The sequence below is a fragment of the Aptenodytes forsteri genome, unplaced genomic scaffold (assembly GCF_000699145.1).
Source record: "Aptenodytes forsteri isolate BGI_AS27 unplaced genomic scaffold, ASM69914v1 Scaffold115, whole genome shotgun sequence".
NCBI classification, from domain to species: Eukaryota; Metazoa; Chordata; class Aves; order Sphenisciformes; family Spheniscidae; genus Aptenodytes; species Aptenodytes forsteri.
This window is the reverse complement of record NW_008795319.1, coordinates 2,073,746-2,088,420: the sequence shown is the minus strand read 5'-3', so window position 1 is coordinate 2,088,420 and position 14,675 is coordinate 2,073,746.

The window sequence follows — 14,675 nt, the reverse complement described above, 5'->3', positions numbered from 1 at the left end:
ACTGCCAAGTCCACCACTAAACCATGTCCCTAAGTGCCACATCCACACGTCTTTTAAATACCTCCAGGGATGGGGACTCAACCACTTCCCTGGGCAGCCTGGTCCAATGCCTGACAACCCTTTCAGTGAAGAAATTTTTCCTAATATCCAAACTAAACCTCCCCTGGTGCAACTTGAGGCCATTTCCTCTCATCCTATTGCTAGTTCCTTGGGAGAAGAGACCGACACCCACCTCGCTACAACCTCCTTTCAGGTAGTTGTAGAGAGCGATGAGGTCTCCCCTCAGCCTCCTTTTCTCCAGGCTAAACAACCCCAGTTCCCTCAGCCGCTCCTCGTAAGATTTGTGCTCTAGACCCTTCACCAGCTTCGTTGCCCTTCTTTGGACACGCTCCAGCACCTCAATTCTTCCACATCTATGGAGCAAGGGTCATGCATATGTATTAAAGAGTAGAATAATATCCCACAGCACTGTAGGGAAGCTAAAGCCACATTTTGCTCTTGAGCAGACATGTCCAGTTGAAACAAAATTCGAACAGAGACCAAAGGGTATGCTGGTACCTATAGAGACAAATAGTCAAAAGAACACTGCATAAAACCATGAAACTGTCCCTTCCATTTCACAGTAGTTTTGTGCCCCAGACTAGTCTTAATTCCCAGCATTTTAGAAACTTTCCTTTCCTACACAAATCTAAAAATGTTCAATTCTATTTGAGTACCTACAGCTCACAGCTCTGTACGTAGATAGAAGCCATATTTAGGAGGTCCTTTAGCAGAATGAATGCTCTATATCACATGGAGCCGAGTTTTCAGATCCCATAGGTACCCTGAAAGAGCAGGCAGGGATTTGTCTTCATTCTGCAGTGCACGGTCTACTGGGCAGCTCATAGAGAATAACAGGACGAGGTGACCCAGCAGTGGTTTCTTGCTCCCAGCAGAACATGTGCAACCTTGGGCTTGTACAGAGGCCAGTCACAATCTGGCAGTCAGTTAGTTACTCATGCCTTCAATTAAAGTGCTTTTTCTCTCACACATGCCCAGAGATGTAGCACTTCCCATGAGTGGCTGTGAATAGATCTTTGAAGAGGTTCTCACAGAATGAATGTACCTCTGTTTCCCCAAAGTGCTGAACAGAGGACAAACTTGGTTCAGAAATATAATCTATATTAGTATATTTATAACAAGCGAGATCTGTGCATTCATATCTCATTCGTTACTCATGCAGACCTTGAAACAAAATCCAGAGCATTTTCTGGGAGGGGAGAGAGGGGGGAAAAAAAAAAAAAAGACTTATGAATAGAGCACTGTGCAAGGAATAAGGAAGATACGACTTGCAGCTTGCCTTCAGCAAATCACTTTGTTTCTTTGCCCTTCTCTTTCATGGTCCTAAGTTTTGTCTACCTATAGTGACAGCTCCTTGGGAGCCATAGCTGTGGCTGATGCTCCCAGCTTCAGTAGCACTATAAATATCAAATAACATTAAGAATATGATTTTGTATGTTCTAAAGATGAGGGTGTAAGTCACGGAATCAGAGAATTGTTGAGGTTGTAAGTCACGGAATCAGAGAATTGTTGAGGTTGGAAGGGACCTCTGGAGATCATTTAGTCCAACCCCCCCGCTCAGAGGATGGTCGGCTAGAGCATGCCACTCAGGATTATGTACAGTCAGGTTTTTAATGTCTCCAAGGATGGCAACTCCACAGCTTGTCTAGGCAACCTGTTCCAGCATTCAATCACCTTCACAGCAAAAATTTTCTTCTAAGTACTCTTCCTGTTTTTCAACTTGTGCCCATTGCCTTCTGTCCCTTCACAGGATACCACTGAGAAGAGTCTGCTTCCATCTTCTTTACTCCCACCTCTCCCCAAGTCAGAGAGAGCTCCCTCTCTCTCAGCCACTCTTTTTATGTAAAATGCTCCAGTCCCTTCATCATCATGCCTCTTTGCTGGGCTCCCTCCAGTATGTCCATGTCTTGAACTGGAGAGCCCAGAACTGGACACAGGACTCCAGGTGTGGCCTTACCAGTGCTGAGCAGAGCGGAAAGATCCCCTCCTTCGGCCTGCTGGCAATGCTTTTCCTAATGCAGCCCAGAATGCTGTTGGCCGCCTTTGCCACAAGGGCACACTGCTGGCTCATGGGCAGCTTGGTGTCCACCAGGAGCCCCAGGGCCTTTTCTGCAAAGCTGTTTCCCAGCTGGTCGGCCCCCAGCCTGTCCTGGTGCTTGGGGTTGTTCCTCCCCAGGTGCAGGACTTTGTACTTCCCTTTGTTGAACATCATGAGGTTCCTGCCTGCCATTTCTCCAGCCTGTCATGATCCCTCTGAATGGCAGTACAGCCCTCTGGCGTATCAGCCACTCCTCCCAGTTTTGCACCGTCTGCAGAGCAAGTCGCAGACCCAATTAAACATGATGTGGATTGTAACACAGGAGCAGAAGTACGTTTTGACCTCTCTTCCTAGTGGATTCTGGTTGTATGGTTTGCACAATCCCAAAGACGCTGAGGCTACCGAGACTTCAAGATCACCATCAGCTCACCTGTCAGGGGCACAGTGGGGCCACTGTGCAGAAAGGCCATTTGTCTTGCTCGTGCTGCATCATGCCATTCTCAGTCATGGGAGTAAATCAATTACACGGGGAAAATGAAAGAGAAATAACAGCTGCTTGTTACCAGAAGTGCAGCAGCTCTGAGATACAAGTAAAACATCAGCGTTTTTTATTGAATTTTTTCCATTTTGCGAACAATCTCCTTTTGCAGTTTATCTTTCTGTATAAGAAGGAGGGTGCCTACTTTCTATTTATAACTTTGCTGGGAAAGATTCAGTGTTTTGATTTTATTAGAACACTATTAAACCAGAAACATTCCAGAGCCCCAAACTGAAAGATAAATTCATGTTCATGTTTGTGTTTCCCTCTAGCCTGGGTTCCCTAGCAGAAACACTCGATGGGCACAGCGTAGTGTAACTAACTGCTTGACTTGTACATTTGTACCTAGCACATCCAATGCCTTCTCTGCCTGAGAATCCTCTATGAGTAAACACTGACATTTAACTATTTTTAAAATTAATCATAATTTAAATTTCCAGATAACTCAGGATGTCTTTTCAGACAAGGAGGATTAAATTTAGGCTCCTAAACAGACATAATTCAATAATGATGTGCTTGAAAGAGAGGGATGTTCTTTTCAGGTTGAGGACTTGATAAGGTTTAGAGTGTGCCCAACCAGTTTCCTGATTTGCCAGCAAATTTCCTGAATACTCCTAGCCAAATTGCTTAATCTGCTTCTCCGTTTCCCCTCTGCGAAGGCGGCATATTCCCACCTCCCTTCTTTCTGCTCTTTAGCTATCTTGGTTGTAAAACGGTAAGAGCAGAGCAGCACTCTGCAGAGGTTACAGTTACTAGAATAAGGGACCGACCAGCAGTGCCACAGGAATCACAGGTTTGTATTTAGGACTGTCCTGGTTTTGGCTGGGATAGAGTTGATTTTCTTCCTAGTAGCTGGCACAGTGCTGTGTTTTGGATTTAGGATGAGAACAAAGTTGATAAGGCACCGATGTTTTAGTTGTTGCTAGGTAATGCTTACACTAGCCAAGGACTTTTCAGCTTCCCATGCTCTACCGACTGAGAAGGCTGGAGGTGCACAAGAAGCTGGGAGGGGGCACAGCCAAACTGGCCAAAGGGACATTCCATACCATGTGACGTCATGCTCAGTACATAAACTGGGGAAAGCTGGCCGGGGGGGCCGCTGCTCGGGGACTGGCTGGGCATCGGTCAGCGGGTGGTGAGCAACTGCATTGTGCATCACTTGCTTTGTATTTTCTATTATTATTATTACTATTTTAATTTATTTTATTTCAATTATTAAACTGTTTTTATCTCAACCCATGAGTTTTCTCACTTTTACTCTTCCAATTCTCTCCCCCATCCCACCGGGGGCGGGGGGCGGGGTGAGCGAGCGGCTGGGTGGTGCTCAGTTGCGAGCTGAAGTTAGACGACGACAAGGACACTTCCTACAAGGGCTGAACAATTCTACCCTGTAGACAATTTCAGTACATGCTACCTTTAGCAAATGCATCTTATTTCTCTTTGGGCTACACTGTTCAGAGCAATTCTAACTTCACCAGGAGGTGTTTTTCTGCTCTCCCCTCTCATCTGCTTTTTAATTTTAAACATCTCTTTGGAGCAAAACTTAGATAACATGTTCTCTCTAACATAAGAGAAAGTTTGGAAGTACACAGAATACTTATCCCTTTCTAAATCAACCACCTGTTGGCTTCAGAAAAAAAGAAAGAAAAAAAAAAAGTGTTTCAGTACATTTTGAATTCCATTCTCCAGGTGAACTTTGTGATATGCTAGGAAGAGATATGTATGAACAGGAAAAAATACCCTAAGGCAAACCATTGAAGATTAAAGTTAGACCTGCATTTATCTGGGATTTTTCAAAGTACTCACATATATTGACTTTTGCATTCTCACATTGCACTTAATTTCTCTGTTTCATTCAGCATAGGGAACAGAAGTACCAAACAGTCATTACAATTTTTCCACCCAGAACCATGAAATCCAAGAACAAGAAAACCAACCCCCTGTGAGCGAGAAATGCCATCTCTATTTTTCCAACTCTGCTAGTCATCGCTGTCGATACAGCCTTCAGTTTAGTGAGAGAGGAAAAGTGCTGGCAGAGTGCCGTAACCACTTCACCAGACCAGACAACAAAGAGTTAGAGAATTGAGAGGAGAGTCACCATCAGAAGTGCTGAAAACAGAATGTGTTTTGTTATATTAATGTTTATTGGAAGCATAGCATCACCAGAGCATTTCTGAGGCAAACCAAGACTAGCCAGGAAACTATCACATATGGTATTTTTCATATTTCCAGTAATTTGACTTTTTTTTTTTTTAAACTATAGAATGATCACCAACACAAGTGCTTTATACTGGTGCCTTACAGAACTGTGTCAAGAAATACCAGCTCAACAAATGCCCTGATATCTTGCAGCCTGACACGCTAGCTTGCCTCTTTACACCGTTTTGCAACGTCCCTCTGTGTAAAAGACCCTCCCGATGTTGTATCAGCTTGAAGAAGCACTCTTCATGTTCTGCTTTACTGCCAGAACAGAGCCCTGCCAGAGAATAGCTATTGCAAGATATGACATTACATCTGAGACTCCTTGTTTTCTTTTGGCCCGTCTTCCCTCCTGAAAGACTAACTGAAGAAAAACCTTGACAGAAAACACAACTAAACACTGATTTTAAAAAATATAAATTTAACTTGATTTTTGGCCATCTTTCTCCAGGCTTGATCAAGTCAATCCCAAACTCACCCCCCACCCAAATGCTCAGAGCCAGGAAAACAGCTTTGTGCTACGGGACTTGCTGCTCACGCTTTAATTGGCAAGTTCTGTCAGTTATTTCTACTTGAATTGCACACTTATTTCAGGCTTTAATTAGGAACTATACTTTAATATGCTTTTTCTTTGTCGTCCATCACAATGGCATTTTATCACTGTGATCTAGCATCCTTGGACAGGATAGGAACTAGGACAAAACCTTTTGTCTACAGGCACATGGATTTCAGCCTTATTTCTGCTATTCTAAGAGGTATGAATAAATTATGCTATAATTTTCTCTGACATGCATTGTTAACTAGATCTCTCCAGCGATAGACACAGCTGGTGCTCCAGTCTGAGACTGCACATGTGAGTTTACACAGTACAATTTACGGCAAAAATGTTTCCTTGCAAGTTAATATCACAACAACAAAATGATGTCTTCTCCTCTTGGATTTTGATCCAAATGATTTTATCTCTAACTCTACCTTCCAAACCATGTATACATCCTTGTGTTGGACTACAAACGACCTCAGTCTGGTAAGCTCACACACAGGCACTAAATCACAAAAAGCCACCACCAACCCCCAAAACAGAACTCTCCAAATCGTCACTTGAAGTTAAAGCAGCTGCGTAAAATATTGCCCATCCAACAGGTGCTTCTGAAGGTTTTCAGTACTTTAACAATCATACCCTACATAATTATTGCAAAATTATGTATTTTTTCAGAGGTTGTTGGGTTTTTTAATGGTCAAATGACATCGCTGTGCCTGAACTCAAACTCCCTCAACATATCTGAGTACTCAGTTGAAAATATTTACTTTTATTTATGTGGAGTTGGAGACCACATCTTATACCCTAGAGTTTAATAACATAGCATTCAGGGCCAGAGTCTGACTACTAATATATAAAGACATAATATGAAAAGACATTCCTGTATACAGCAGGCCACATATCTAAGACAAGGAAAAGATTCCTTAATCTCTGCCATTTTGATTGAAAAACTCAACTTGCGCTGATAAACCCCCTTTTTAGTTTGCATTGCTATTTAGGAAATTCCTGACCGTCTGCTTCTACTAGTGTTTCACTAGACAAGAATAACATAAACCAGAGAAAAAGTTAATAAAATAAAGGAATGGGTCTGCATTACCAACTTGTCTTTTCTGCCAACACTAGTTTAACTCAAATCATGGTTAATAAAAACCACAGGAGACCGTTCTGCCCCTTCCAACGCAATGGCGTTTTCTACAAAAAGAGAAATTTTTATCTTTTTCAAAGAGAGTTTTTAGAGGCATTAAGTCTAAACTTCAGCCATATTCTAAAAGAAAATGAAAAACTTACTACCTTCCATTAGGAGGAGAAATGAATACATCTTCAACAGTCCTTCCAACAGAAAAATCATGGAGCTTTGTGAATAAAGAAACATGACCAAACGGGAAATCTCCACCATGCACAAAGTCGTGCCCTTGAGGGAAGGTTAGAAAAGACCAAAGTGTATCTTACAGGTCTGGGTCCCGCTACTCAGTTACTCCTACGAGGTACTTCCATGCTGCAGCAAGTAGCATAAATCCTGGTCCACCTCCATGGACCAGCAGGACACACAAGGTGATGGCACGGTCCCACTTTCACCTCCCGTGGAAGTACTTGGAGCTACAGATTCAATACACAGTTACATGCGTGCACCTTCAGAAAAGGAGATCGGGTTTCCCAAATTCCCACCTGCCACACTCTTTCAGAAAGCCTCTGTGGCGGACACAGAGAGAGAATGCTCAGATTCCTGCCAAAGAGGAAACGCAAGAGCAGCTAACAGGCCATGTTGTTACTGGTCACTATTCCTGACTAAGTAAAGAGCTATTCAGTTGCAGACTTTGGAAATTACTGGGGTAATTCTTGCTCTATACATCGCCATCACTTTGTGATACAGCAACTAACCAAAAGCAGCAGCCAGCCCTGAGCCTGATGAAGCCACCTGGCATTAGAAAGAGGACAGGTCCAACATGTGCGGAACCTTCCCAGCACCAGCATGGTCTGGCTGAGGGAAACGAGGCCTCTCGCTGCTGGGGGGGAGTCGTGCCCAGCTATCACAGAAGTCTTGTTCTCGTGAAACTGGGCCACCCAGCAGCTGCCTGCCACCCACCCCAGCCACCAACTCTGCCCATAGACCGACCGCTGCCGCATTTCATTACTCTCTGTCGCTGAGAGGGCAGAGTTTCCCCCTGTGCTGACCTCAAGGCATTGCTCCTGCAATGGGGAGAGAGGGTGGTGGCGGTAGCCTAATGCCCCTGTAGCAGCTACAGCCTAACGGAGGATTTGGGCTGGTACTGACCAGAGTTATTTTACTGGATGAGATCACGGCAACATTTTTGGAGAGTCACACGCACATCACTGGAAACAGAGTAGGAGCTCAGAGGGGAGGAGGAGCTCTCTCGCGTGGAAAGCTTTAAAGCTACCAAATACTAAGCGCTCATTCAGGGGCTGAAGTTTCCATCAGTGATTAAGAAGAGCTTTTCCATTAGCGAGAGCTACATTAAAATTCTTCTGCATCATTAAGAACAAAACCCTCCTCAAAAATCTGGAAAGATTTAATAAGTCTTCATAAGCTGGGAAAAAAGAGGGGAAAAAAACCCCTGAAGTGTGTGGGGGTAACAGACTAAAGATTATTTCTTCACTATTTCATCTCCCAGGTAAACACAGCATGTGTGTATAAAAAGAAATCACACGGAGAAGCCTGTGTTGGCTAAATAACCACATCAGCGGACTTACAAAGGCCTTCCAGCGCCTGAAAACGCTGTGGTCAGGCTAACGATCTTCCCAAGCATCAGCAGAAATAATGAGCCATCGCCTCCCGACGGGCCGTTTCTCCCCAGCTGCTGCCAGGCCTCCCGGGCGAGGAGGCAGCTGTGCCTGCGCGGGGACCATAACCGGGAGGTTCAGCCCGAGTTCAGGAGCTGCGGCTCACACACCCTCCTCGCCATCTGGCCGCGGAAAGCATCGCTTCGGCTTTTGTTACAGAGCCACACACATGGGCTGGAAAATTCAGTTTGCTCATTTTAATAGGAAATGCTGCAGAGCTGCTGTACGGTTCAGAACAACCGTACCAAGTATTTGCAAATATACTCTGCGAGGAAAAAACAATAACAATGCGTGGAAACAGCATTCACTGCTAGCGTTTTGCCTTCCTTTTGAAAAAGGCGTTAGGCTTGCCTAATTTATTTGTGGTTTGTTTACTGCATCTCATTGTATTTTTACAGAACAAATTAAATTTGCTTTAAAATGCATGTCTATGTTTCGCCCTTGAGTTCCAATATAATAAACTGTGCTCTGGATTCATTTCTGACTGAATGGAGAGCTATTCAAAGAAATAGTTTTCAGTAAATATTCATTGCACCCAGAACTTAACACTTACTTATTTTTATTTTTCTTCATTCCAGAAAGAGCTATTTATGCATGGATACACTCAATTATGCTTATTTAGAATGCAAACAGAGAAAAAAAACCAAAGCAACCACACCAAAGTAATAAATAGCTCGTATCTTTTGGGAAAACCCCTTTCTGTTATCTTCCTCTGATCCATAGGACACTTGAAAGGAAGAGAAACGTGTCAATGTGGTATCCTTTTCAATGATTAAGTTTTTAAATGGTTTGGGTCTTGAGGATGTGCATGGCCTGCCAGAGCGTCCCACGAAAGATGTGTTCATTTACACTGATGCCAGTGGATCCCAGTAGGACAAACGATCGGAGAACCTAAAGGAAACAGGATTTGCAGGTGCCTTGCAGAGGCATATGTGACTGGGAGCAGCACAGCGGGGCACACACTTGCCCGTACCTGGGTTTGCTGCTGAAGGATCCCAGGAATGCTCAAAAGTTCCTAAAGTATTTGAGAGTAATAATGTGACTGGATTCTCCACCCATGTTACATGGTTTGCGTTTCCTGAACGTGACTAGAAACGGTGCTAAATTACATGATGGCCCATACTTTGCATACCTCTAAAATACATTTAGTGCACCAAAAGGGTGTGTAAGTGTAAAAGCCAGCAGCAGAACTTCCAAATCATTCATGAAAATCCCATCCCATGTTACCCTTAGCTAGAAATAAACTCACTAATTTGGGGTGGGATTCGTTCTACTTAAATCAGCCTTCTAAAGGTTAGTTGGCTAGGGCTGAGCTCCTCACTGCGGGATCCTCAGCGTCAGTGGAAAGCAATGCACACCTCCCAAGAGGCGCGATGAATCACAGAAACGCGGTGATGCTTTTTTCCAGAGCACCCTTCCAACAACGTGCACTTCAGGATCTTCTGAGCCAGCATTTGCAGCTTTGTGTTAAAACCCGTCAAGGGCTCCACTGCAGACCTCTCTTCTGTTAAAACTGACTACCTTATCCTACACTGTCTTTCCTAGCTTTTAACGTGCTATTTAACCTCATGAAGACCTTTCTTTCGATCCCGTAAGTGCTTACTTCTTTGAGAATTTGTGGTGAAAGACCTTGCTGAATTTTTTTGGAAAGCCGTGTGGTCTATCTCAACCTTTGTCCACACTAACTGATCCTTTCAAGGGCTTCCAGGCAGCCTGTACGGCATGACTTCCCTCCAGAAGCTAAGCCAACTCTTCCATAGTATATTTATTCAGGTTTCCACTAATATATCATTTATTATTGCTTCTATCATTTTTTCAAGTCCAAACTGATCAGCAGTTTCCCAGAGCTTACCACTACCTTTTAAGAAAAAGCTTGCATTTATGTTAGACACTTTTCAATCCTCTCATGTTCACATGAGATGAGAGGACTCCAGGGAACAGCTCAGCTACTTCACCCTTCAGTTCCTGTAGCAGCCTTGGTGAACACTACCTACTCCTGATTTCCTTGTTTTGTTGATTTGGTCTATAAAGCTTCAAATCAGTGTTGCTAGAAGCGAAGCTACACCCTCTCTTCTGATCAGCAAAAGTGGAGTTGCTCAATATTTGCAGTATTTACAAGCCTATTTTTTTCATCCTCATTTTGAACTGACTTGTTTCCTGTCTTATACTTTGATCACAGGCTTTTAAATATAGAGATGTTTCTTTATCATATGAACTCAATGCCTTTAAAAATAGCCCAGACAGTGCAAACTCTTTCATAGGTCCCTAGGTCCCCATAATTCTGCCAATAAAAGATGACTTGGAAGAGCTATGATCAAGCCCCAAAAAGAGGAGGAGAAGAGAAAAAAAAAAAAGGTGTTGGATATTTTTCTAAATGTTGGAAAGACCATTGTGACCCCCACAAAAAGCTCCAAGTCAGCTTTTCCTGTCAGGACAGAGCTGTCATCACTCTGGCTGCCTCCTCCCAGAGGAACAAAAAACATTGTAGATGTTGACAGGGCCTGATTTATGGTTTGGGGTTCTTACTCATATTCAATCATCCAAGTGCTAAGAACATATCTATTAACTTTCTCATACGTACTCATCCAGGATGCCAGCTAAGTTACGCAATTCACCTTCATCACTCTTTCCTTGAACCTTCAAATACAGAAATGCAGTCTGAGCACTCTGAACTGCAATTCAGACTATTTGAACAATTTCAGTTCAGAACTACTACTTAATTATGAAACGACAACCCCCAAGACTCTCTTAGCTTCAGGTCAGATACTACTTCATTTGCAACAGCCAAACTCTGAACAAGTCTTGACAGAAGGACTTCAGTCTGCATAAAAAATACCTCAAAAATATCAGCCACCAGGCATTTTCATGCAAGTTACGTGAAATTTAAGCTGCTGCCTCATCCTTTATTTCTGAAGAGCTCTCTTTTCCTCTGCAATGTTCCCCTTTTTAACAAATACAACTTTTTTCTACAGAGATGAGTAACCTACCTGCCTTTAACCTGACAACACTATTGGAAAAAAAGCAAGCAACCAAGCCAACCACCTCTCCCACCTCCATGTCTGCAAACAGGTTATTCAAATTCAGCAGAGAGAACAATTTTCATTAGGAAAGCACCTTTTCTTTGTTCTACAAAATTCCACTCGCCTTGCATGAAGATATAAACCTCCTAACATCACCACTCCCTACTATGGCCCGCAGTTAGAGCAAACATCTAGCTAAATACCACTAGCCTAGGATGAGCTCAGACGCTACCATACAGCCCAAGAACTGGAAACACCTGGAAGCTGTTAGGGCAGCTGTACTGAGATGCAGCAAACCAGGTAATGCTTATTTTCTCTCCCTGTGGTTATTTACAGAATACTACAGCAAGTGCTCAGCAACGTGCCCTCTTGCCACACTGTCACCAACATACATAAGCACTATGGCCCCCCTCTCGTATGCAAGCTGTGGGGCGTAGATAGTCTTGCCGCTCCTACAGCAGGCATCAGCAAAGGCAGCAACAGGTTCAAACGCTGCTGCTGACTATGGTATGATATAGCTGCTTGCATCAGAGTTTATTTTTATGAAATGCATTAATTTTTAAATTAAGATTGCATATAACCTTACCCCTACACTTCTGTGAAGAGATGTGCCGTAGGCGAAGCCTGAATTACTGTCATCTATTATATTAGCATTTAATTAAGAGGCTCACAAAATACCTAAACAAGCTGAGGATGCCTAAGCCACAAGGCATCACTAGCTTTTCTAATGGCACATTTTTTGCTTACCGGTTTCACCTGCAGACTTCAGAAAATTCTGTGGACGCCTTCCCATGTTGAAGGCAGCAAAACAGAAATGCAGAAAGCTGAAAATGACCGAAAAAGTACAGGAGCCTAGAACTGAGCCAGCTTTTCCAAGTGCTAAATATGCATTATTCACTAAACAATATGGTTCTCACAGCCATAGGCTTTCCAACCCTTCTTCCCTCCCCATCACCTCTGCTCCTTCGCCGCACAGGAGAATCACAGAATATACAGATGTGAGTCTAGGCCACACTAAAAGGTTGACTCCACTTATGGTCATCCAGCAGGCTGGGTGAATTTAGGATCAACTCCTGTCGTTAGAAGGAGGATAATAAAAGGGAGAAAATGCATCTCCGATGACGAGGTTATATAAAAACTCATGCGACTGAACAAGGTGGGGAATTGGTTATAGGGCTGATCCTTCCTCTCTCATTTATGCTGGTACCAAAGAAGAAATATTTTTGAATTACAGGAGGATGGAAATTGAATACCACTTCTTTCTTTACAAAAACAGTTCACTAAAACTGAGCTACCTGTCACTTACTGGTAAGTCCACAATACGCCTTTTTCATCAAATTCTGCAGATTCGTCCTTGGGTCAGAGAAGTGCAGAGGGTCCGATGTTTATTTTCAGACTTTTGTCAGTATGATTTTTGTAACACAGGGAACAGAATTTTGGAAAGTCTCTTAGTTTTGGGAGCTCTTAGTATCAATCTAAAGCAGTTAAATCATTTTTGGAAGAAGGTAATTAAGTAAGGTATAACAGCTTGAGAAAGATTTGGGCTTTTTTAAACAGAGATCCTAGTCCCATTTAGTTTACTATTACTTGGGTTTCCAATACTGGATGATTCTCTCAAACCCAGAAATGAACTTCTCCGCTTTACCAGCCCCAGCCTCCCCTGTTTTGCAGTAGCCGACAAGCCATAGAAATCCCCTTAGTCCTTGGGTTCTTTAGCAGACATTGGGTTTCTCAGAAGCTGATCACAGCTCTAATAATTTCTGTAAAATTACAATGTAGCAACACGAAAATTCCATAAAGTTGCATAATTAATGAAGTATTCTGAATACCTTTAAAGCTAAGACCGCAATATACACACAAGGTGCTTCAGGTATGTGCCAACATTACCTCGTGCAGAATGAGCTGCTCTGTCCTTTTAGGATACAAGGAACTGAACCATGCACCTATCGCATGGGAGCAATTCAGATTTGCCATCCCTACCCCTTCTCCATCAGTCCTGTGGTTATAAAATGCACCAAGAACGTTACATGGGGCATCATCTCCTCCTACAGCCAAGGTACCTGTGCAAGTGCCTAAATTCTACCCTTTTCCTTTCTCCTGCTGACAAGTAGAGATGCTTCAGTGACTATCTGTAAATGTAGACTACTTCTCTTTACCCAAGGGTGTTGCGGGGTTCCAAAAAGCACTGAAGTCATCCTGATGTATTTTAATGTCCTAGGAAAGCAATCACTGGACGAATAGCAGCAACAGGAGAGGTGAAACACAGAAGGATAAAGCACCGCAGCAGAGACTGATGCTTTAGTATTCAGTAAATACGTGTGCTGATTCCCAAACCAGCTGCAGCAGGACTAGTTACTGTCCGCTTTCCACAAACACTCATACAACTCTGTGTTGGAGGAAATCCTGACGCAAGTGGATTTTGATTGAATTATCTTTTGAGTATTATTTTGTTTTTCTGTTTCTTATAAACTGATTGCGTGAGTCAACCTGTGAGTCTGCAGGAAACTTTTGTGACAACTCAGAAAACGTCGTCTTAGTAATACTTCCAGTAAGTGCTAGCAGAGAACACAGATATCACCATTACCCGCATGTAATCAACTGAGCTTCTGCTTCACTTTCAGCATACTAAGGGAACAACCCATAAACCAGTCTTCCCCTAAAATTCCTCTACTGAAGGTACGTCATTTTCTGGTGTGTGAACGGTCAGGTTTAGACTATTTGGTCTGCCATGTTGGCCAAACTCTACCTGAGTCTTTCTGATATTACCAAAGAGCATTTTGAATTTCTAGGGATTCTGTCACTACTGACTACAGCACCTACCCAGCCGTTCTGCAGCACTCCCGTTTAAAGCTGCATCCTTTTTCCACTGAAAATGAACTATTATTAATCCTTTCAAAGAATCCATGAACGGCAAAAACATTTCACTGACTAAAAGAGCAACCGAATTACTCTTTATGCCTTTCATACGTGGTATATAAATGTCACAGTTTAATATGGAGCAAATAATTGTCGACACAAAATAATTACATATAATTTCATAAATGATATGTGCAATTTAGTGTTTTATTAAACAAATACAGTAGCTAACCAAAATCTGATTGCTGATAATGGGAAATTACATTAAAGCCTATGTTACTATGGTAATTATTGGTCATATGCCCTAAAACATAACGCAGAAAATTATCTTCCTGTGAAATAAGAAATACAATAGAAATAAAGTTAAGGGACATGTTTATTTCGGAGCTTTCTGCAAGCAAAATTGCTTTGATACAAAATGAGTTCAATGATACAGTGCTACCATCCACTCAAGCAAAAGAAAACCTCACATTTACATGAATGCACTTTATATTGATATTCTTACAGAATAATAGTTCAGATATCCAGAATGTGTCTGGCCTCGTTGAAAGCAATGGCACAGAAATGCTGCAAGGTATTGGGAGTATCATATTACCGGCGAGTGCTTAATTAACTCTGTGAGTTCTC